The sequence below is a fragment of the Apteryx mantelli genome, chromosome 23, assembly GCF_036417845.1.
Source record: "Apteryx mantelli isolate bAptMan1 chromosome 23, bAptMan1.hap1, whole genome shotgun sequence".
Classification (NCBI taxonomy): Eukaryota; Metazoa; Chordata; class Aves; order Apterygiformes; family Apterygidae; genus Apteryx; species Apteryx mantelli.
The window spans coordinates 4609539-4633751 of NC_090000.1; the positions used below are offsets into that span (position 1 = coordinate 4609539).

General features: G+C 41.5%; 1 long non-coding RNA gene across 1 annotated transcript in view; it reads right to left on the minus strand.

Annotated features, from left to right (window-relative positions):
- Positions 1–23751, minus strand: part of LOC106490230 (uncharacterized) — a 45369-nt gene extending 21618 nt beyond the window's left edge. Inside the window, exon 1 of the long non-coding RNA XR_001293572.1 lies at positions 23507–23751. This is a non-coding gene — a long non-coding RNA (uncharacterized lncRNA). The remainder of the gene's footprint in view (positions 1–23506) is intronic.
- Positions 23752–24213: the final 462 nt, after the last annotated feature.

The following is a 24213-nucleotide window of genomic DNA, read 5'->3' on the forward strand; positions in this document are numbered from 1 at the left end:
AAAAGTGCTATTCTGCTCACTGAGACAGGATGAGACAGAGCATTTAGGAATTAGGCATTCCATCCTGCATACCCTGCAACTGGGCTAAATTACCTGACTAAAGTTTTTCCACATATAGCTTTGGTGATTCTCAGTTACTTTTTCTTCTTCTTCAGTTGTTTAGAGAGACCGTGTCAATCCCAAGTAGCCCCACGAGAGAAGTATCGGTGCTGTTTCTCCTTCCACTTGGCATTATTTCACATCAAAGTTGTGACAAGTAGCTTCAATGGGGTTGCCTTAGCAGGAGTAGAGCGCTGCGCCTACTGACTTCATTTTATTTATACGAGGTGTACAGATGAGGTAAACTGGAGGCATCCAGTTCTGTCAATTCACACCCTCAGCTTTAGCCATTGGAGCTACACAAACTGACACGGGGATGGTTTATGTGCTGATTCACCACCTGATAACAGACTGCAGGACATTCTTAGGACTTAAATGTGAACCTTGCTGAAGATCTCTCGCTTAATGCCTGCCACATCAGAGCACAACCCTTCCATCCACTTCTGTCCTCCCCAAATACTTAAGGGTTGATCATGCATCCAAACTCAACAGGGTAAGGCCTGGCACAGATATAAGTGATGCTAATGAGACAAAGTAACATGCAACAGATGGGCTCACTTCCGTTTCACTGCGGCCCAAAGGGCTTGTCATCCAGCAGCAGAAGCACGCGCAGGATTCAAACGACGGGTGCGCTCCCAGGACAGCCTCTCTGCCTCTCCTGTATAGTCCCAGAGATCAATCTGGGCTGGCTTGCCCAAATCTAAGGTGAACATGGGCTAGCAACACGAGGGGATCATCACCACAAATAAAGCTCTGAGCCAAATGCTGGCGAAAGTTAAAACAGTGTCATTTATTCCAATGAATAAATATTCCAATGAGGCCGATTCACATCAGCCAAGAAACTAATTCACCTTGTTTTTTTGACAAAACTGCTAATACCAAATTCTGACTATATGGCTCACTAAATAATTAAAGAAAAGTATGTTGCTGCTCCTGTTGCTAGATACTGACAGCTGCACATCACCAGCATTAACCAGCCTGCCAAACACAATATGCAAGTTCCTTTCCACTGGAGGAGGAAAAAACAGGGGAAAAAAAACACTACAGAACTGGGGGAAGCCTCTTGTTTCTCTTGCATATACCCTGAAACATTTCTGGAAACTTGCAAGAACATTTGCAGTGTTGAAAGTTTCTTAATTTTATTCCATCTTGGTCTTGCACAACGACTATGCTAATGACACGGGACTGTCGTCCAAACTGGTCTAAGAAAGGCACTCAGTTCGCCACCACCGAGTCACTTCCGGGATGCCATGCACCCCATGCTCTAACTGCAAATAGCAGTCCCACACAAGACCACAGTCTGGGATGTTTCACGAAAAAGCACTTGCTGTTAACATTCATTCTGTATGAAGTTAAAACTGAAGAAGGAAAGTTCTGAACAGCCATGAGTAAGTACTGACAAAGGGGAATGTTCTCAAAGGCATCGGAGCCCAATTCTGACAAGCAATTTAACTGCTTAAGAGCACAAAGTTGTGAACAATAATTCACACATTCGAGAACTTAAACAAAAACAGCTCTGAAATGCACCAAGCTCTGCTATTAATAAAATGCAAGTCCTACAATTTTAATATCGCATTGTACCAATAATATTTAAATCTTATTACATTCAAGAGTGGGAGGTGCTACTTTCTCCCTTTTACAGTTGGGAGAAGAGATGCAGAGGCACATAATTTGACCCAGAATATAAATCACATCTGCAGCAGTCATAGACCACAAGAGTTATCAGTTTTCAGCCTTGTGCTCAGTGCGTTAGATCTTACTGGGTTTAACTAGTGTACTTGATTTAGTGCAAACTACTCCAATACTACTTTAAAGTATTAAATAAATGGCAAACAGCAAACCAAATGGGCAATTAATATTCTTGGATGGATTAAAGGAAAAAAGCTACATGCACATATTTGAACCATTCCAAAACAAAATCTAAACATAATGAGAAATGTTTATAGATGTTCAAACTGCTAATGGCATGCAAGAGGCTTATATTTCAAATATCATAGGTCAACAAAAAGGAATATGGGAATTTCCAAATGTTCCTTGCTTGGCTGATCCATCAGTATGATAACTAATACATACTTAAACTCCTCAATTTACTCCCTGGAATTAAAACCACCAGACAGCACAGAAAGGACTTAAATAACCATTATCAATGGATTTCAGATAAAAATCAAGACATACTTTCAGAAAAGATCACCCAACACAAATGAAATTGCTTTGGAAATGTGTCAGGGAAGTGTGAGCTGGTTAAAAGCTTGATGAAGCTGGTCCAGGTTTTGCTCTCTACTAATTGATTGGGGGGGGGGGGAATTCAGTTAACTAACAACTTTCTACTTACCAATAGCATTCACAATGGAGCAGATATTTGCCCACAGATGGGTTCGGGTAGAGGCTGTACCTCTTCCTGTTTTGGGGAATCAGGAGTGGCTCCAGCCCACACTACTTACTTAGCAGTCCCTGGCACCTCCCAAGCCACACAGTGGACATGTGCAGGGCACAATACACTCCCCTCCTCGACCCATAACATGTCACCAAAAAGAAACAGCATAGGGCCAGGACTTCTGGGTATCCTGGGGCCAAGTGGGGGCTAACAAGACCTCATGGTGCTTGTAGGGTTGTTGCCTGCGCATCCAGCCCAGCCTGTAACGGAGCGGTGGCACTCTTGACATAAGATGTTTTGACACATACTGAGTTAGCAAGGCTAGACACCTCTACATTAAAACTTAAGGAGAGGGTGGGGGGAGGAAGAGAGGGGAAAAAAAGTCATGTTTACACAGTTTAAAAGGTGCCATCAGTTTAAACACATTTAGAGTCCTAAAGACAGTGGTAGGAACCTCACAGAATTTTCAGCTGTGCTGAAACACTATCCCCATTTCATGAGATGTTAGACACCAAGTCTTTGCTTTGCTGGTTGGCTGGGTTTTTTTCCTCATCTTCTCCCCATCCATGTCTTTATCAACTGAATACTTTCAAATTCTGGGCCTTGAAGACTCTCTCTCTCTCTCTCCAGACTTAGGAGTCCAAATCATTTAGATGCTTTTATAAATGCTACCCTGCTCTCAGTAAAGTTCAAGGAGAGTCCTGGGAGAATACAGTATGGAAAAGAAACTCAGAGTATGGGAGAAACAAAGGAACATTGTCAAGGAACAACATGGCTACAGATATTAATACCTGCATGACAACAGATTACAGGTTTAATGCAGGAACACTTCCACTTTCCCTTTACAAATAGTGTTATTCTTTTCAGCTGGCACCTCTGGATAATACTAGAATTAAATTAGGCACCCACCACAGTACTGACATATTCCCTTAACTCCACAATCCAGGTCCTCAAAAAAAATATCAAATGTTACTGAACTCACCATAAAAACATGCAACGTAGGAGCAGTGGAAGAGCAGGCTCACTAGCTAATCCAAAGGGAGGGCATTTCAAAACAACGCAGTTCAAAGCATGGGTCAAGGTTAGCACTGAATTCACACACATGAAGTTTGAGAGGAAAAAATGCTTCTCTGGGCGTCTCTTCCTGTTCATCTCGTTTCAGTGCTGGCTGCCCAAGTTGAGCCTCGTTGTCCTTCTCCCTCCTGGGCGGAACCCTGCAGCTCTTTAATTTCCTTTCATACTTGCAGTTATGTCATTTCTGGCTGACCCTTCTCAAACCTCGGATGTTTTCCTCTCAGAGCTGCAGGAGCATTATGCATGCTTATCCACAGACAGGCCTCAGAGCTGGGCTACTCTTGAGGCCTTGAGGATCCTCAACACCTTTTTGATGATTCTGAGAGGTTGGAGAAACAAGAGGAAAGCTGGGAACCGTTTTCTCCATAATTTTAGCCTTTGTTTTGTTTCCCCCTCACATGCACCCAGAAAGGTAACACCACATTTCTTCCTAGCTGTAGAGCCATTACTGTCTTGTACAATGCGATAGTTGCTCATAAACATCAGTTACTGAAAATCATTTACAGAGTTGGCCTGTCTCCACTTCTTTCTCTTCTCTACCACTCCACACACATAGAGTCTTCTTGTAAAAAGAGAAAGCTTAACAACCTAAAAAGGCTGTTCAGACCTAGACTATTTGGTTTAACCTTCTCTCACATATTTTTTTCCTACGAGGGTGGAGCATCTGGGGATTTATAGGAGCCATCAAGATACCTTTTGCTTACTGCATAAGAAACCTCCTGATAATTAGTATCCCCACAGGGTATTTCTCATCGTTCCTGATTCCAAGTACCATCTCACCTGCTACTTCCTGAAGCATCACAGCATCCCATTCTGCCTGGGTCTGTGCAGCACCGGTGAGCAGCATCTCAGCAGTTTCTGTGAGCATCACAGAAAAACCTAAACAGGAGACACTGGCTACGGAGACCAGAAGAAAGATTCTAGAATCCCGGACAGAACCTAGAAATAGCACCATAAAAGCCCAGAAGTGCCTCCTTTTATAAAAACGATAATTAAATACCCTTTGTAAATGCTATAAAAGCTTACTCATTTAAAACATGGCACCACCCAGATTGTGCTCAGAAATCTACCAGTACAATGCAAAACCATTTTTAGGTGTTAGCTTCTTTGAAGGGGCTGGAGCAACATAAACTAGTCCTAAACATCTTGGATTTTCTGAGGAAAAATATTTGCATGAACAAAATGAGGAAAACAGACTCCCAGGGTCCCTCATAAATTCTGGCACAGAAAAGCATGTGCTTCCATTAAGTACATTTTAGAACAATATTTCCTGAGGCATTTCTGAAGGGTATTGATTTACATGCAAAAGATTATGTCTGCAGCCATGCAAAAGGACTAGACCACAAAGGTGAAAGAACAATGCGTCAAGAAGCAAATGAGGACCTTTTTTCTTTAAGTTAATTAAAAGAAAGTAGGTCTGATTCTCTTTGAGACCAGTAGGATACCATTCATTGCTAAGGAGTTAATCCTGATTTACCGCAGCAAATCAGAGCGATACGCACTAAGCATATGAGCCATTCTAAGTTGTAATCAGATAGAGACTTCAGAAAAATGCTCTCTACATCAGCAACAAACTCAGATCAAATTTTACTAATCACCTACCTCTTTTCAATCCATTATGTTGACCATTAAGATAATCATATGAATTTGTAAGTCTGAGATGGGGGAGCCATGTGAGCCTCCATGGTTTTGTTTCTATGGAAACAATTCCCTTGGCATCCTCAGTCCACATTCGGTATTCCTGTCTGATTGTTTCATTCACATACTCAAAATTCACATCTTCCAAACGTTCATTTTCAGCAGGGCTATGTTTTCTTCTTCTTCATTAATCCACTGAGCTGGATATCGCAGGGATGATTAGATATCTGGCAGGTCAGTGTGTCACAATCCTGACCCAGAAAAATCGGGATGAAGACAACAGAGCGACGTAACCTCCACAGGGCAATTTAGCACTTAGCCTTTTTGCTGCAACTGGCAGGACTGAAAATTAGTTCTAATTAGGTTTTAGTGGTTTGGACACTTTCATCCCTCAGTCAAGATCACAAATAAATTACAATAGGAACTGATATCTCCAGTGACTTCCATCCAGAAGCTCCAACACTCCAACCTCCTTCTCTGTTCTCTGGCAACTTCGTTCATCCCTGGAAAGCAACCACTTACATGTGAAAGGTGGCACCTTCTGAACTCCACACACAGCCAAGCCACACCACACTTCAGCCCAGGGACAGAATAATTCCCTATCCAACTGGAACAAGGGAAATAAGGGAGCCAGAAATTAACTTCTTGGTTAAAATCTGGCCACAATGCTTCAATCAACACTCCATCTTTATGAAAACTACCACATCCCAAGCAACAGGGCCTCCATCACTTCCCTTCTGAGACTATTTCACAGTACAATGGGCTTCACACTTAATTTTCTTAAGAGTCAAGTCATATTTTTAATTGCTCAATCTCACTGTAATTCAACCCCCCTGGATCACTGTGAACAATTCATTCCTTGTGTCTGCACAGCGGCCACCATGTTGATCAACTCAGCAAGGACTGAAACAAGGGTTTCCAAGGCTGAAAACATGAGCTGTTATAATCTGTTGCAACGAGCTACACTTGCTAATTGGGGTAGTTACAGACCTCTCCTCTGTGCAAGTGTTGCACAGGAGGCAGCATGTCATATATATTCACCAGTGGATCAGACCTGTAGTTTCTCTGTACTCCCTTTTAGCAACAACCATCCCCTTTCTGGGTCCACATTAGACTTCTCTCTACTGGCTTAAAAGTTTGCAGTATTTCTGCAAGAGCAGGTGAAAAAAGAGAAAAGTATCAGAGCTGTCTTTTTAGCCCATTCTTTCGTCAACATTTAGTTGAAATATTTAAACACAATTTTAAACTTTCTACTAGTGGCTCTGCCTGATAGCACTCCTTCCCCAGAACAGGCATCAGCAAAGGTAGAGGTAATATAGAAGGATGCCAGAATACCTTCCGCATTTTAGCTATTAGGTATTCTAAACATAGCAGGAATTAACTTGCAGGAGGTAAAGCACCAGTTGCCTCCCTGAATTACTGCTTCCACTCCGGCTGTTGTGAGTTTTAAAAAAGCAGAAGGGCCACATTTTTAGACAGTATAATTTGGCATGCATCCATTAGCTCCATTGTTTTCACTGAAACTGCGGTAAGTTACACCAGATGAGGATATTGCTCTAAAAAGTTTGTGCTTTAAAATAAACACACAAACAGAAACAAGTTTAGACAAGACCAGGGATTTTGAAGCTGCATTCCGGTCTCCAGAAACTTCCAATGACTTGCAGTAGTCCTTGCTTCACCAAGCCACAAATTTGTAATGCCTTTAATCTTTCCCTGTAAGTCACTTCCTCTACTCCTTTAATCGTTTTTGTTGCTCTTCTCTGAATTCTGTCCAATTTACCACACAGTACAGAGTACATTACATCTGAAAGGCCAGAAGTATGGTGTACAGAAGCTCATTTTTAAATTCTGTGACCTCAGTTCTTGGGAGGATTTCTGAGACCAGACACCCGGCTATAAATGAAGAATGTGTGCCCGTATAGCTGAGTAATTTAAATGCATTTTCTGTGAATAAATCTACTCGGTACCTTCTTGATCTGTACAATCTTCTGTCATAGGGGCCTAACATAAAAATACTTCAAAGGCTCTAACAAATTCCCTCAAGATGTGATCTTCAGCATTTCAAAAGCCGAAAGACATAGACAAGGTTTAAAGTGATCATGATATATTTTCAAGGTAACACTCTTCAGCAACTCCTGTTCACCCATTTTTTGAAAGTGAAATTATATCATCTTTCACTATATATACATACAAATCTTTTTAACACATGAACTATTTTATGAGCAATGCAAAGTTGAACTGAAATTGATTTTTGGTTAAGGTTTACTATACCTCATTATCTTTAAATGAAGCACAGCAATGCTTCCTTCCTTCACACACTTATTAGACAGTCCCAAATGGACATCCTGTAGCCACAGACCCTCACCACTTCCCTTGCCTCTGCAGCACTAAGAAAATTTAGATTTGGATTCGAGTTTCAGCCCCAATCTCTCTCCGCATATTGAGCTGAAACAAGACCCTCTTGTACTAACACTTTTGTGAAAAATTATTTTTATGTTACACCTCAGTCCCATCTCTGATACCAATTATACAGTTTAAATTTTAAGCCAAACAATATTTTGAAACTGATGCTCTTGGCTGAAACCAAGATTCCTCATGTCCTCCAAATAGTTTTATAACAAACTCTCCTAGACTGCGGCATATTTAATGAGAATGCAGATGATCAATTGCAGCCCGCCTTGCACGGTTAACTCAATCAACAAACTACTAATGACTCCAGCATGTTACAGCTTTTTTGGCTAATGAGAACCGTATTGACCAGATTTTTCCCGTTCTCCCAGGATCAAACGCCAATATGGAACGAGTTCTGGTACAACGGTAACATTAGCCTGCAAGCAAAACACTGACCAGCAACAGCAAGACACAGCCTGAGTGTTATTAGGAAGCAAAGCTCCCCCAGACTCATGGGCCAGCCTGTCTGAATCCTGCCATAGGAGGTGTCTGCCTAGAGAAACAAACCCTGAGAAACACAAAGTTGCAGTCCGAGCACAGAGCTGCTACGTGGTGCACAGCACGCAGAAAGAAAAGGCTTTTGTTGCCCACAAGCTGACGGCGCCGCCACGTGCCCACCGTTCCTCCTCCTGCCTCTGCTCTGCTGCCATTTTGCTGCAGGATAATTCGTAGCAGGCGAGAGGTAAATATGCTCCGCTTCCTTTTTCGTTCACTTATGTGCTGTGCGTTGCTGCAGTTTTCCCTCACCTACATTTCTTCTTCCCTCCCCTCTCAAATAGAAGTAAACTGACCATTTTGTGTATGGAAATGTAACAGCTGACCACATCCTAAATACGTAGTAATATTTATTACAGAGCCTGAGAGGTGAGATGCAAAACAGTCCATCTGGCATAAACTTGCCTGTTACCAGCCACTGTTAAATAAAGATCGACTCCCATGGAAAGCAACAGAAAGAATTTCAGTGACTTTAGTCATCTTTGGACCAGGGCTTTGTTTCCTTACAAAAAACCTTCAGTTTCCGGTACAGTCCGATTTCTAAAATGATCCATTTCTAAAACAGACTTTCCAGCCTGTACCCTGGAGAAGAAGCCAGTTTGATCTCTCTCTCAGGAGGAGGCCTTGTTTCCATTCTTGTCTCTACCACCATTTTCCTGGGTAACTTCAGACAAGTCACTTCCTTTCTCCATTCCTTCACTTCCCTCTCTGTCAAACAGGGATAACAACATGGAGTGCTTCATAATCAAGGAACTAAAACTGCTACAGAAGAACTAGGTATTATTTTCCTGCTGATCAGCTTCATGCTCTATCTTCTGAGAGCTGTGCACTCTGCCATCCCGCCCTTGCCTGGCTGTGAATGGACCAAAACAAACAGTAAAAACTCACCAGGTAAAGAAGGGAGGCAGAAGGACTAATTAGGACTTGTATATCATTTGGAAACAGTCAATTCTCCAAAGCTTCTTTTCAGGCCCAGCTGGTTTGCTAGTATCATTTTGAACAAAAAAAGAAATCAAGGAAAATATGTGCACAGTTCATCAACAGGGATTGTGCTCCTTTTTCTTTAAGACGTGCTTCTAAGCAGTTCTCTCCACTTTAAAAGGCTTAAATATTAAATATGTCAGCCAAGTCATAGTGGGGGTCCACGCTTGACTTCGCTCCTCATTTAACAATGTCCTCAGGCCAGCCGCCAAGAATTCAGACACTTAACTTCCCTGGGCTGAGAACTCTTCATCTCAGGTGCGCTCTCCTTATCTACAGTGGGAAATGTTCCCATTCACTTCATCGTCTGCTCTGACCACAGTGCTCCTTGCTTCACTGACTTTCTCCTACATTATTCTTCAGGTTCAAACTTCCCAACCTCACTTGCAGGTCCAAGCACACCTCTCGTCTGGTAGTTTCCTACTTCCTCTTAACTTATATTTAGCTTTCATCCCAAAATATCTAACCCCTTAGTCCCCTCCCCCTACCCTCAATTTTATGTCATCTTCTGTGCCCTCATCCTCTCCCTTGCAAGGGAGCTCTAGGACTCTGCTATTAAGACCACTTCCGATCAAGTGTCTTTTACTCAGCTTTCTGGGCTTCTCAGGAGAGAAGGATGCCGTTCACTCACCTTGCAAGTGAAGAAAAAGTAGGAATAAAGGAATAATATAATAATAATAAGGAATAAAAATGAAAAGCAAGAATGTTACTTCTCTTCCCTTTGTGCTCAACCATAACCAGGAGCCTGGGGAAAAAGGAAAAAGGAGCAAGCTCTTTGCTGTACTAATACTGGGAACCCTAAGAGATAAGATGAGACATTCTGCTAAAAATCCTACTAACCAACCCGTTTTGGTAGGTCTTGCACTAACACACATCATATTTTTCTCCTTCTCCAACCACTTCACACACTCCTTCCCTCTCCCTTTCTTCTAAAGGAAAAAAATTTCCAGCCTGAAAGCTGGAAATGGCCACTGAAAATGTGTTTTCACTGATATACTCAGTTTTAGTCTCCTTCCTTTCCCTCTGCCCCTCCCATACAAAAAAGTTTGCTAAAAAAAATCCAGAACAGAGGCCAAAACTGTGTGCTTTAATCCCATTCCCGTCCACTGCTAGCAGATATGAGTCATTCCCTAACAGCATGGCTTAAGAAATGTGCAAGTCACTCTTGGCTTTATTCTCCTGGGCATCAGGAAGCCAGTTCTCACAATGTCTGACTAGCAACTCATAGGAGTGGCTGCAGTCTAAAGTAAATGAAAGTTACAGTGAAAATAAATTTTGCAACCGCTTTTGGTTTTCTTTTGTAAATGCATCAGGGCATTAGCATAGCCAGTTTTTATACTACACGCCTCCTTCAGTAGATTGCTTTTAAATTCATTAGGTTCCAACTTTAGGGGAAAAAATGGTAGCCTTTGATTCATTGGTCTGGGGAAGAAGGATGAATAAGCAATAAATCTAGTAAGAGTGATGTTACTCAGGCTCAGTGGAATCCAGTCGCTGGAAGCTAGAACATCCAGATTCCAACCCAAGATAAGCACATATGTCTGTAGTGCAGGGGCAAGTCTTTCCCTTGTTCTCTCCTTGGTTTCCATACTCAGAAAAAGAGACAGTAACAGTCATGTATTCAAATATTAATTCCATCATATTTGACAGAAAAATATAAAATCATGTTTGTTTGTTTTTTTCCCTCATGAGCAAATCCATGGAGACGGTGTTATCAAGTAACATACTTCTACATGAAGCATGTCTCTAGGATATATATATAAAAGAACCAGCATGAAGGTGTTAGGACAGTTTAACAATTAAGACAGTGTCTTAGCCCTTAAGGTATTTTGTTCTGTTACTGACTCTGCCACAGACTCCCCATACGATCTTGGGCAAATCATTAAATCTTTCCCCATGTGTACAATGGCAAAATAATCAATCCCTCCTTTTTTCTTCTTCCTCTCAGGGCTATTGGCATTACAAGTTCTTTGGGGCAGAAACTGACTCCTTCTGAATATGCTTGCATAACTGATCAGATAGAGCCCCAAATTCAGCTGCTGCACGACCAACACGAATAATGGACCCTCAATACATGTGATAATGGATACATCCAGACTTAGAGGCAAAACCAAAAGGAAACTGTTCACCCAGAATGGATTTATGACTTCTGAAGCAAACATGAGAAAATTAATTCTTTTTTTCCCCCATGACTTTGCCACTTCTTGCCTTCAGAGAGTGGATGGGTTCCTTGGACAAATCAATGAAACTAACGTCAAACAAATGACCTTTCCTCAGTGCCTTATAAACATCTATCAGCTTTAGGAGTGCCACCACAGTTGAATGAAGAGATTTAAAGCCAGGCTATTCATTAGACAGGAAATTATTATTCTGGAAACTTTAATGAATTGGATAGTGGCCAGTCTTCCTTGCAGTTTAGGTACCACTAGTAAAATGGAAAGTGGCTGCTAATTAGTTTGCATGAGAGCCAAAGAAGAAAAAAAGGTCTTTTAAGAGGAACAAGAACAAGGCTCTTCCACTGGCGATGGTCTGACACCCTCAGAAGACGGAATGAAGGGTGAGCAGATACACCGCATAATCAGGGAACCAAGAAAACAAGCAGGAGTCTGTAAACACAGGAGATTGCCTCTATTTTATGGTATCAGTAACAATCAACCAACTAACCACACTGCAATGGATGTATTCGCAACAAAAAGGCTGGAAGGATGTCTCAGTAACTCCAATTTTCTTCTACACAGTAGATGCACAGACTTGCCATATGCAGTTCTAAATTAAAAGCCAAATTATCTTCTCTGATATAGCTCACATTTGCATTGAACACCAACATTTCAAAGTAGGAGTTACCAGTACCAGGATTAAAAGCCTATGCACAATGGACAGAAAATTGAAGCAACAAGAGTAACAAGCCCTATGCCACAGCTTATTCCAATTCCCATCCAAGCTCTGCACCTCCCTTTGCCACAGTGCAAGCAGCCAGAGAGACCCCTGAAATGGCAATACTGAATTCTGCTTACCCTGTGCTGAGGAACCCTAGGTCAGTTCTGGACTACTCTACAAATAGACAAGACAAGTTTACTCTCAAGTCTACCACAAAGACAGCAACTTGAATTCTGTGCAAATCAACTTTCTATCACAAAGTACCAAGCTACTTGGGCAGACATCTTGTTTAACATGCTTGGTCTGTTGTCCTCTCCCTCTTCCCCACACAGCAAGATTTTGCAGATCACAAAGCAAGCAGCACTTTCCCCATGCTCTGTTCTTAAAGCCTTTGAGAAGCGTGTGCTTCAAGTCCTCCACATTGATTGTGGCTCGCTTTCCTGCTTTCTGATTGTGCTATCTCTGTATAGGCATTTTTCAATTCAATACATTGGGGAATAGGCACTTATGTTCATAAGGTCTCTGACATAGGCTGACCTCCCCTTTGTTTTCCAAGAGGTTTATGCTACCACATTCCCGCCACACTTCTATTTACTCATCAGTCCGTTTGAAAACTTACTGTTCCCTGGTGCATTAGCGGAAGTTTGTGGTTACTTGTGGTTTTCAAAAAGGAAGGGTGCATTTCAGATGACACATGGTAAAACAGTCAGACCAGGTGTAAAAATAAGATTATACTGCACTGGCCATGGTTCCAAGTAGACCAGCTTTGCCACAGATAAGGCAGTCTGAGGAGGTTTAAGATGCAAATTGAGCACTTTTTCTTCAAAAACCAGACAGTTGCTGAAGGCGCAAAAGGCAGACTTTTAGGATAAGCTTTATGGTGCAATTTGTTTCCATCAAACTCTGCTTATAATAACTTAACTGTGTGGATCCAGAATCTGTTACAGTAAAACAGGTCAAAGAGGATATGGGAAAAGATATTTCCATTCTTCAAAGGGAGGAAAACAATTTTTCTTTTCTGACTGGATACAGTTAAAGATTACAGCTGGTAGGATTGCTTTTGGCAGCCTAGTATTTGACCTATAATTCTGTAGAAATATAACTAAGTCTTCATACATTGACTGTCAAGAATTTTCCCCCACGTGCTCTGTTCTTCTCAGCCTGCTTTATATAGAAAATTTGCTGTATTATAGATCTACATATGAAGACTCCTTGGGCCTATTTCATGATCAGAACAGATTAAATTAAATAGAATATAACCACAGTTCAAAACTACATCTAGTCATCTTAACTACCCAAGAAAGCTCCTTTGAAACAAACAGGGTAAGAAAAAGACAACAGAAGAAAAGATGGCATCTTTTCCTTGTATCCATACAGCGGACAGAAGAGTCTCTTCCCCATACCTCAGTGGCCTGGTTGTCAGAAGATTCCAAACAGCAGCAGCTCTGAAGGACTGCAACACATTCACCACATCCAAAAATGAATACATGGCAGCAAATCAACCTGCATGATCCATCTTTTGACAGAAGACGGCCCTGCTTCTTGAGCTACGACAACATGAGGCACAACAGTACCAAGAGAGTTGTCTTTACACGGGGACTTTGAAGATGAGGGAAACATTTGTGCAGAAGCCTAACCTAGTGTGAACGTGTTGACAAAGCACAGAGGAAACAGCTATCCTGCACAAAGAATTTTCTCTCCCACTACAACAAAGAAAAAATGCAGACTCTGAAGGCTGTTTCCCAATACTCTTGCTTTGTGCAACTGTAGCAGCACAGAAAGGTAAATTAACCCTCTCATGTCTGTGATATAAGAAAGAATAGATGAAGGTCAACAGTAACCCTACACATCATACTAGATGCAGCCTCTGGTTTAGGGAGTGCCTAAAGTATGGATAGCTAGAAGTTGGAAGGATATAGATGCCCTGCTTTTGTACGGTCTGTCTTTAAGCATGTGCTACTTATTGCTACCAGAGACAAGGTACAAGGAAGAGACCTCTGCTCCGACCCAGTATGACAGTTCTTATGTTATTATTGCAATCACCACCGCAACACAGAGCAGTGTCTCATCACATCCTAACGTGCCACAGGAGAATGACACAAACAAACAGTCCCATTTCCCACTGAAAGCCAAGGGAAGCTCTTCAACAGTCTGAGCTGTACCAGGTCCCACACCAGTCCTGGGAAAGGCATTGCTGTTTTCTCAATCACCAGGGAAAAATCCCCTGCTTTCCTCAAAAGGTCTTTGTTTACAATGCAGAGCAATCACAGCTTGCTCAGCTCACCAAAACTGATGGGAACTCAAAGACCACATGGTGGACACAAGAATTCCCTTGTGATTTTTGGTGAAGTGTTGTTGATGACAAAGATCTTGGCATACAATGGAAAAGCAAGGCTAACACAGCTAAGCACAGAGTACGCCCTACGCAACTCCTTACTTGCCACTAAGTTTAACTTTCTCTATTTACTTTCTAATTTAATATATTCTTTTGATCTTTCTCTCTGTTCTCTTGTCTTCCCTCAGTTTGCTGACACAGTAGAAGCATGACAAGCTCAGACAAGCTAACCTACTTTTTCTTTTTCTCTTGTACATGTTAACGTTCCCACTCTTCCACCTAGCATATGAAAACATATTGCAAGTATCATTACAATGGTACTTCCAATCCCCCTGTGAAGTAATTCCCCCAGCTGACAGGTGAAAAAACTGAGACACACAGAGCTCTTTCTTAAATTACTTGCCCCTCAAGCCTACAGAGCAAGTCAGTGACAAGTGGAAATGAAACGGAGCAGACTTGAGTTTTTCTTGGTCCCAATCTGTATAGAATTATTATACCACTACCCATCACAGGACTGTCAAATGCCCAAATTTCTAAATCCAGTAGCAATAGCCAAACCTTACATATCCATGACATGGATTTGCGCATTCCTATGACTTAATTGCAGCAAAGGAACACTCATTGCCATGCCCTGTGTGCCTTCTGTCCGTACTGTGGCCTGTTAGCTCAGGTTCAAAGGATCCATGCTGCTTTAGAAAAACTAAAACTCAAGGTATGAGTTAATAGGAAAGGGCTATAGCACACCTACTTTCTATACCCGAGTGCAGGTAGACTGCATGGAGAAGAGTGTCTTTACACATTAAGCCAGGTAACATGCTCAATGTTTTCCTTTCAGGCTGAGCTTCAAATGCTCTCAATTCTGTATGTGCTCACATGTTTGGAAGTCTCAGCTGGACTTAGATTGGTTCAAACCCACACCTGAAGAAGGATACCATACTTAGCTGAAATCACACATAACATCTAAACAGACAAGCAAAGGTGAAGCAAACATGAATAGGATTCAGACACATTTTTCATACCTGAAATGGCTCTCAGGCTTTCTGAGAGTTTCTAAGAACCTGTAGTTTTCCTCTTATCCAAAAGAAGAAAAATCCCTCTGCAAAGTATCTCCTCCCTCAGCAAGGCACTGCCATCACCAGTGACTTCCAGAAAACAGCAAGCACATTCCTACAGAAAACTCACCGCAGCAAGCAAAGCCGCAACACTGGTTGGTAACAGACTCCGACATGATGGTGGCCCATCATGTGCTCATAGTAAGCCAAAAAAGCTAGAAAATACAAACAAACAAAAAAAGGCCCTAACAATGCTAAGATGAAGCTCAGCCTTAGCAGAAGCCTGTCTTCTCAGCAGAGACCATCCCACAACACCCTCTACAGCAAAAACCAAGGACATTTGCCAAGACACAAGTTTTGTGGAGAGACAGACGCATGAAAATTCCCAAGGTGCACACATTGATTTATACCTGAAGAACAAAAGCACCTTCAGTCAAACATCAGATGTTGATGGTGGAGACAGAAGCAGAGGAAACAGTGAAAGCCTAGGGTTTCCCTCCATGCTATAAACTATCCTATATTTTTACTTTTTAATTAAAAATGCAACTTTTATGTGGAAAAAGTAGAGAAATAAGGCTTTGGGCAACTCTTCCCCACTGGTTTTCTGCAAAAACCATGAGGCTGGTTTTAGTCAGTTAGTCTCTCAAACTGTTACCAGTGAGAGATCAATTAGGCCCTAAGGCATTGTGCTAAAGCACATGGGTGGGTGCTATCATTTTGTAGTTAAGTGTATGTATTTGTCTCTCTCATGTTTTCCTAGGAGCCCAAGATAGCACTTACAAGACTAGAGTCTTTTCTGTACTGGAATTGCCTTTTTTTTCCTCTTTCTCTCTGTTTTAGAAGAGTGGCAACACTATGGAAAGACCGGATCTTTTTTACTTTATTGCCATCAAGGACAAAGTAAAAAGAGTGAGATCTAAAAACACAAAGATGCCAAGATACAAGGCAACTACATGCTTGAATGCCCAGCCCTAGCTGCCTTGTTCCATGAGTAATACCTGTGTGTTGACAGAGGTCATATTTATATGTTTGCCACAATATAGAAAGAGGACGTGCAAAGAGATATACTTTATACCAATAGAGCATTTCGTTTCCTATGAGATACATTCCCTCTTCACCCTGTACAAAGCATAAACCTTTTTATTCACATTTCTCCTTCAAATTCCTATCTCGTGTTCTGCTTTTCCACTCAATAGCAGTAGGTGCTACAGAAATGCTTCTGAGTGATTCACTGTAGAAAATGTTTGGAAAAAAAATTATGACTGTGCAGCATGGACCCACTGGAACCCAAAGCACATGGCAAGTAACGAGATTTAACTATAAACTTTGAATTCAGGCCAGAGTGGTTGAAGTTTCACTAAATTCAGTTATCCTGGCCTAATTTAGTACTTTCTGTGCTAGTGGCTCCCAGCTAAGCACCTGGAATTCTCATACGCTTGAACTCCAGAGCATTTTGCATTCCTCTGAAGTTTGACCTTCCCAGCTGGCTTTACTGCCCTGACTCACAGCAGTAGCGTGATGCCAGGTATTCCTGGGTTAACCATTCTGAAGCAAGAGCCCTAAATTTTCAAGGAAGGCAGTAACTTTGCTTTATGGGAAAGTCATGTTTTGGTATAGCTCCTTAAAGTTGCCTCTCCTCTTTGCGGGCTCTAATGGACTCAAAACTGAACACCAAACTTTAGTCTGAATTGCAGAGTTTCACTCAGTCCAGAAAATCATTCAATAATGTGATCACCACACGGTTGGGGATCTAAGGTTCACCCCTCTCTCCCAAAGTTCAGAAGACTCAGTGGCCATGGATCACAAGCCCAAGCAAGGTGGAATGAGAAGAAGATCAAAACACAGCGTGTCCCAGTCCCAGTGTCCGAGTCCTCTGCATTCATCTCCAGGACATGGTACCAGGCTGAAAACATTTGCAGAACAAGGATTCCCCAACGCACTACAGCACGCGATGCTTAGCCTTTCTGTGGAAGAATTGAAAGCAACACATTTGCCCTATAGAAATCCTGTCCTATTGATGAACTGCATGGTGGCAGGGAGGGGGTGAGTAGAGAGACTTCAGCTACACAGGCAGGTCATGAGAGCAAATACTACTTATTTCAACAGAGTAATGAAAGGGGGCAGGTGCTTAATCTGAGTGTGCATAGAGTTTAAACTCCTGTGCTTACACATCATTTAAATTTTGTGTTACTGTCTATGAAAATTGGACAGAAGAATAAGCTAAACTTGCTCTCCAGACAATAAAATGTAAAATAAATATAATAAAAATAAAATCCATCGCACCACCACCATAGGACAAAATGAGTTTTCCACACAAAAATGAAGTTTTTGTCCCTCCACATTCCGCAACACAAATTTTAATAGATTAAAGCAACAGCTCAGATCCAAAACAAGTCTAGGCCATCAAGGTGAGACTTTTGATTCAGGCTCATAAATTAGGATGAAAATGTAACTGGCTGAGAAGCCCAGCAAAATTTTAATATGCATCCCAGTATGTGTGACCAAAGGGATTATCCCGGAATGGCTCACCTGATTAGTTATACAAATGCCTTTTTTTTTTCATTTAATCCAAGACCATGCAGAATGCCAAATGGAAGAATGAAGCAGGGTATGTACTGGAATGTCTGAAGGCTACAGGCTTTGGATTTATATTCCATGTTGAATTCATTGTTCCCTCTCCTACCCCCACTGCCCTCTAAAAAATGCTGCAGCCATGACAGAAATAAATTAGCCTGAGGTACAGGTCACACCTTCAAGGGCAGTAAGCATTCTGGGTAAAATCAATAGAGAAGATGGGAGTCTCTAACAGCTGAAGCAGAAAGAATGACGCATTGATAGCTTTACATATAACCAAACAAAGGCACTTTGGAGCAACCGCAGTCCCTGCTGCCTTGGGAACACAAAGCTCGTTTTTTCAGCCACCTGAACCCCAACAGCAACACAGGCAAGTCAGAAAGGCTTGAAAGAAAGTTCTCGGGAGCACTTGCATATCAGCGCAGAATATTCTGCTTGTTTGCATCTCTGCTAGGGAAGGAGCTTCAGATGCTGAATTTTGGGCCAGGTTTCAACTCTCACAAACTTTTACAGAGGTCAGAATCCACACTGAACTTCAGCTCAAATTTTGCAGCACTTTCCAGCTGCTCAAGTGACAGAACTGAAGTCTCAGATAAAAACTCTCCTGAACTTTGGTGAACACAGATATGAGGCTAGAAGACACTAACAGACACTGATACTGTGTATCCCATTCATCATTTTCATTTGTGATTTTAAAGCAGTGGATAATTTATTCAAAATCACCTACATTCATTGGGAACCTTAAAATCAGGCTCCAGTACTTAGGAATCACAGTTCCTCTGAGATAAGGCGATACAGGATTTATAAAGATATTGGATATATAAAGATTCATACAGAAACCTAGGGTTTTTTACAAATGCCTTTATGGTGAGTTAAGCGCTAACTCTCCTTGATTTTCACTGGGAGTGAGGCATGTAACCTGTTCAGACATTTGGTAGATCCCACGGGTTTCCTACCTGCATTTTCAGGCTCCTAAAAGCTTTACAGCCTGATTTAAGCGCCCACTGTATTTCTAAAAATAGGACTTAGACTCCTCAGTCCCTTGGGAGGTTCTGAAATTGCTACCCAGGAGGTTTCTCAGACAGAGCTAAAAGCTTTTCTCCTCTTCTGTCCCTCCCAGTCTTCCCCAAAGACACTTTGGCCCAAATACAATACGATCTAAATCCAAACGGACCCTGATTGTGCAAAGGTAGCAAGGGAATGCCAAATACATAACTTTCCCCTACCCCCTTTGTTTGTTTGCGTTTTTAAACCTACACAACTTTAACACGTGTATTGTTCTCTGATCATTAGACTCATGCTTCTGTCTATGCTGAAACACAGTGCAGGTTTGAACTACATTTGTACTTACATTTATGGAGACTGTGAACAATATCATAAATAGAATTGCTTTCATTTCAACTGCTACCTATAAAAATAAATGGGGGGATGGGGATTCATCATTAATACCAGCGCTGCACTACAGGATTGTCTTTTGCTTACAGTCACTGTCCTGTTTTACGGCCCAAACACAGCAATGATGCAGCAGCACCTGCAGCATCTCTCTGCCTTGCAGAAAAAAATGAAAATAAAATCAACACCTCGAGGAAAAGTGTTATTCAGAAATCATCCTTGTCTTGCTGTCTTCTGCTCTGAAAGCCTTTACGTCTGTGGATGGCTCTTTGAACCCACCAGTGTGCAGACAGAAGAAAGACTGCTTCGCTTTGGTCTCACGGGCAGCTGGGCATAATGCTTTGACTAGTCACAAAGGGGGTTAATAGTGCTGCCTAGCATACGTGATTGCCTCCATGGTCAATGGAGAGGAGGCGACAGCTCCACTGAGTGGGTTGCCCAGTGCAGCTACTTCAGGCAGTAGTTAGGCTCTTAGTCCAGGTCCTCTGAAAACACCCTTAGAAGGCCCTTGACTCCTCAATTGGCCCTAAAGTAAGCCTGGGCACGGAGTCTCTAAGTGTGACTATTACTGGCTCAGGAATGTACTTCTGTAAGGCATGACTAATGGGACAGGTTCAGATGTGGTTCCACAAGGGTGGTGGAGCTGTGAAAACTCCATTGGTGAAAAGGTTAAAAGCCTGTAAAAAAAGAAAAAAAAAATCACAGCAGCACTCTTATGGAAGTGTTACTTGTAGACACGCGGCCTCCACCAGAAATTACAGGCAGGGGAATTAGCCTTACCATCAACTTGTAAGGATGCTTTTAGCTCAACCAAAGGCTTCCAGCTCCTACAGGGCTCACTCCCTGCAGCTACTTGCACTGTCTGTTCCTAGGGGGCAGCAAAAGTGGGGAGAGAAACACACATTCAAGGTCTTCCCAAGAATGACCAAGATCACCTGCCTCAAAAACAAGCACCAAAAAAAAATGACCTATGATGACTTGCCCTGCCATCCCTTCCTTCTTCTCAAAGACAGAAGCACAGAGTGAGTGATAATCCACATGACTGCCTGTGTTACCATTACCAGCTTTTGCTCTGCACATCTACCCTGGACATGAAAAAAGACATTTGCATGTTCAAAATATGCAGTGCATACTCTGTGCTGCCTCAAAAGAGGTGCAATGTCATCTTGTGCAGCTTCCTCTAAAGTAAATCATCCCCTATTTGTTTTATATTTCACTGTGCTTAGAGATATGGAAAGTCTTGCCCAGTTTCAGAGAACAGTCCAATAATCACAATAACAGATTATCTGAACAGATCTCATTTAGCATCTATGGGTCAAGAACAACCCTTTAGAGATACACCCATTTGGGGCCTGGTTTTCCAAAGCAGTGCCAGATACTTGCTGGCTTGCTTTACTGAGTGACTTAGGGTGTTTCAGATGGGTCTTGACATCCTGATATTCAGAATGATCTGAGCAATCCCCATCTTCTTATCAGACCTTAGTACAATATCTCTATTTCAGCACTGAAAAAAGGAAGCTGCCACAATTAACTGCTTCAGAAAACTGACACCATTGTGTTTCTGCTTGCCACGTCCTGGGATTGGAACAGGCTCACAGCAAAGGTAACTTACTGCTCAGCGCCAACAGGATATATCCCATTTCTGCATCCCTTGCTTTCTCTATTCAAATCTCACCTCTGCCTGTTGATTATGGCTGGTTTCAAAAAACATGCCTCCATTTCAAAGAGCAAGATCACAGACTGAATCAGAGAGGAGAGCTGCATTACATTTTCTTCCCCATTTAAGTTGTTCAACAAGCCAGGACTCAACATGCAAGTGAAAGAAAAACAGAACACTACACATGGATTACAGCTTGCTCCACTTTGGGGATAAATGAAACCTTAGAAAGGCTTGGGCCTTTCCAAGACCTATCAAAAGCCCTACTTTAAAAAAAAAAAAAAACACAAACACAAACAAACAGGATTTAAATTCAACCAATGAACAACTGTGGATTTCACTTGGGAAAACCTGGAAAGACAAAGGATGAAAATAAACTTCAGTAAGAGGCTAAAAGGCTTATCAGCCAAGATCTGGCTGATCCCCATTTGGTGAACTTTTTAAAAGGATATTATACATCATAGGTAAGGTTGTTAGATACGGGCTCCACAGCCTAAGAGTTCTTTTCCATTCATAACTTCTGCAAGCCTATAAATGACAACATCTTAGCTCTAGAAAGGAAAATGAAATAATCCAAAGACATTCCCTGTCCCTAATTATATTTTGCATGTGGATTCATACAAGACTGCAAGAATTTGGATATCTGAAGATGAACAATAGCAAGGTGAAGGCCAGGCTGTTTGCGTCTGGATGAGGCTGACATTTTGCCTGTTCTCCATCACCAAAATGACCTCCGCTAAATTTGTGGGCCTGAGAGATCTAAAAGTTAGCATTCTAAAACCCATCTCTGGATGCACATTTTTGCAACCTGGGTTTTCTCTTCAAAAAATATGCGAAGAACCTTACTGAGGAACCTCCCAGCTATCCTCCCCATCTCACAGCTAAGAAAATGGAGGCATTGCATGCAAAGAGGGGAGAGATCAGGCTGTGGCCACACTGAGTCCATGTCCATCTGCAGCAGAACCTTTATTGCCTCTACAGTGCTCTATAGGTTGCTAAATCAAAGAGGAAGAATAACCCAAAGAAATTTTCTCATTTTTCTCTCATAAAAACACTCCCTAGCATCTTAGGGATAAGAGTAAGGAAAGATCAGAGAGCTTCAGATTCCTTCTGCTTGGCCTAGCTGCTCCTCGTCCCTCCACATAAATGCAGCAGGTAGCCCTGGTGGGAATTAACCAAAAGAACCAGCTTAACCTAATCATTTCTACCTTTGCTCCACCCTTGCCCCTTGCAAAGACGAGATGCTGAGGTTTCTTCTGCAGAGTTTTCATCTGTAGGTGGTGAGCAGTAGCATAACCTATTGTACTTAGCTAATATATTATGCACCTCTAATCCAATAACTAGGAGTATGCATCATGACTAACCTGTTAACCTTTTTGTCACTGTGATCCTTGCATGGGGAATCAATTCCAAACTTAAAATGGCCAAATAGTAAGTACAAAGCTTTTAAACACAGGAATTTTACATTTGCATGTATATTTATTTCTTCAATTATCTCAAGTTTATAAAATTCATATCATTTGAATAGTGAATGCTGCATAAACTTTTCATACTTATGAAATTAAATGCTAAATTTTGATAAGCAAAATTATTTTGGAAATTAAATGCTAAATTTTGATAAGCAAAATCATTTTGAAGAACATTTGAGAAGAAATTTTAACAACAGAATCTACCAAATATTTCTGACCTACTTCAAGCAATCATTAGCTACAAACAGTTTCTAATTATTTGAGTCCATATTCAGTGGTCATTTTCTTTCTTGACCATTTGGCCTACATTCAGAAAAATTTCCATTAGACAGCACATAGTATCAGAAGAAAAATTACTCTTTCCCCTTTCCAAGGTTTGGGATGTTTCAAAACCTCTAGAGATAGTAGTTCTAAATATGTCTTTAAAACCAAAAAGTAGAAAGCACTTAAAATTTTTAAAGCACAAGAGTCTATTACATTAAAACACGTTGTTATCAAGTCAAATTGCTTTCTCTCACCCCTCTACTAACAGTTTTGCAATTCATTTTCCAGAAAGAACTGCAGGCGAATTAAAAGACAAAACATCTATGCTCAGACTGGAAATGATCACATGAACAAGCCACAAGATTTGCTTGATAACAGAGTTTATTATTCAAGAATGAGTCTCATTTTCAGCTCTAAGGGAGAGGGCGGGAGAGAAGGGTGAACAGTCTTTTAAAACACACACACACGCACACTGGAAGCAAAGGATTGCATTTATAGGCACCACTAAAAAGAAGAAAGGAAAAAGTAAAGAAAACAAACCTCTATACTACCGGTAGCTCAAGTTTTCAGAAAGCTCAAGTTTTCAAGTCAGCCCCCAAAAATCAGGTTTACCTTATCAGAGAAGCTGAACAACCAGAAAGCTGTAAAACTTTAGAAAGTTTAATTCTGTAAAAGATGTGAAGGGACAGAGTAGGGCAGGAAAACAAGTTAGCCAAAAGGAGCTGGAAAAGTTAGTTTCTCTGCACCACCAGCACCCCCCCTCCCCTTACTGACCTAAGAAGTCTTCGTTTCACAGGTAGCAAAGTTTCTCTTCCTTCTCCACTGCAAGAGTCACACTTGTGTGCAGGCACGCTGCATTACTGGGAGTGCACTAATCATCAAAGGAATATTGTTTCCAATCTTCTGGTGACTAAGGAAAGAAAGAAAAATGCAGTCCAGTCAGGTACTGTTTCTTCGTGAAAAGTAAATCCAGTATTCTGGAATGAGTTCAAACATAGGGCTTGACAGGCAAAGGAGAAAAGCTTTTTCACTGAGCATGCTTAGTCCTGCACTGCCTGCACACTTAATGAACATTACTTCCTTCCCAGTGGTTACTCCTAGTAGAAATCCACACCCCCTACTCTTTCAGAAGTCAGGAATGCAGCTGAAACCAAAGTCCAGAAAACATGCCCGACACCCAGACAAGGCCCCACAGATCAATAAACTCAGGTTGTGACCTGCAGGTCAGTTTGTCAAACAGGACATCAGGGTGAGTTTTTTCTACACTTGGTATAGTTTGCTTTATGCTTCAGCTAATGCTATTCACTCCCCAGAGAAAATAAAACTGCACCAGCTTTTAAAGAATGATTAAATGCTTCAATAACAGATGGGAATTCTCCTTCAAATCTTGTCTTTCCAAACCTGCTTTAAAATGAGGAAAAAACACTGCATAAAGAAGTTTTTCAGACAAAATTAGGTCATTAGATTCCTGAAGAAAAGTT